The following is a 505-nucleotide window of genomic DNA, read 5'->3' as shown; positions in this document are numbered from 1 at the left end:
ACAGTAATTTTTCTTCTATAAATACGGATTTTTCGATCATTTGTGAAAACATGATTACACATCCTTCGCTCTTCCATTCTCTCTGATAATAATCTTTCTATCAGTATTAAAAGTTCTACGGGTATAAACTTTTGCCCTTATTTAAATTCCTGCGATACAAATAAATTCTAGTTCCTTTTATAACAGTATTTTCTTTTTCGCAGTCTGATACTTAACTTGCACCTTTTGCAATCTGCTATGCAACTTATACATTTTGGAGTATGTTGTGTTACCTTAAATCTATTGCAGTATGTTGTGTTAGCTTAACACAATTATGTAGTATACTGTAAAACTACAGTTTCTGTTACTATCAAATTGAACGCATGTCAACAAGTGTTTTTGGAAAGAACAGTTGTTGGAGTGAATGGTTTAACTTTCCTTATAGTATAGTTTTTTTTGGCTATACTCGAGATAGTGAAATCGTTTTTTGATGAACATAGTACGACTGATTGCTTACCGCCCCCCC

This window comes from Brassica oleracea, chromosome C4 (genome assembly GCF_000695525.1).
Source record: "Brassica oleracea var. oleracea cultivar TO1000 chromosome C4, BOL, whole genome shotgun sequence".
Classification (NCBI taxonomy): domain Eukaryota; kingdom Viridiplantae; phylum Streptophyta; class Magnoliopsida; order Brassicales; family Brassicaceae; genus Brassica; species Brassica oleracea.
The sequence above is the reverse complement of the archived record's forward strand: the minus strand, read 5'-3'. Positions refer to the sequence as shown.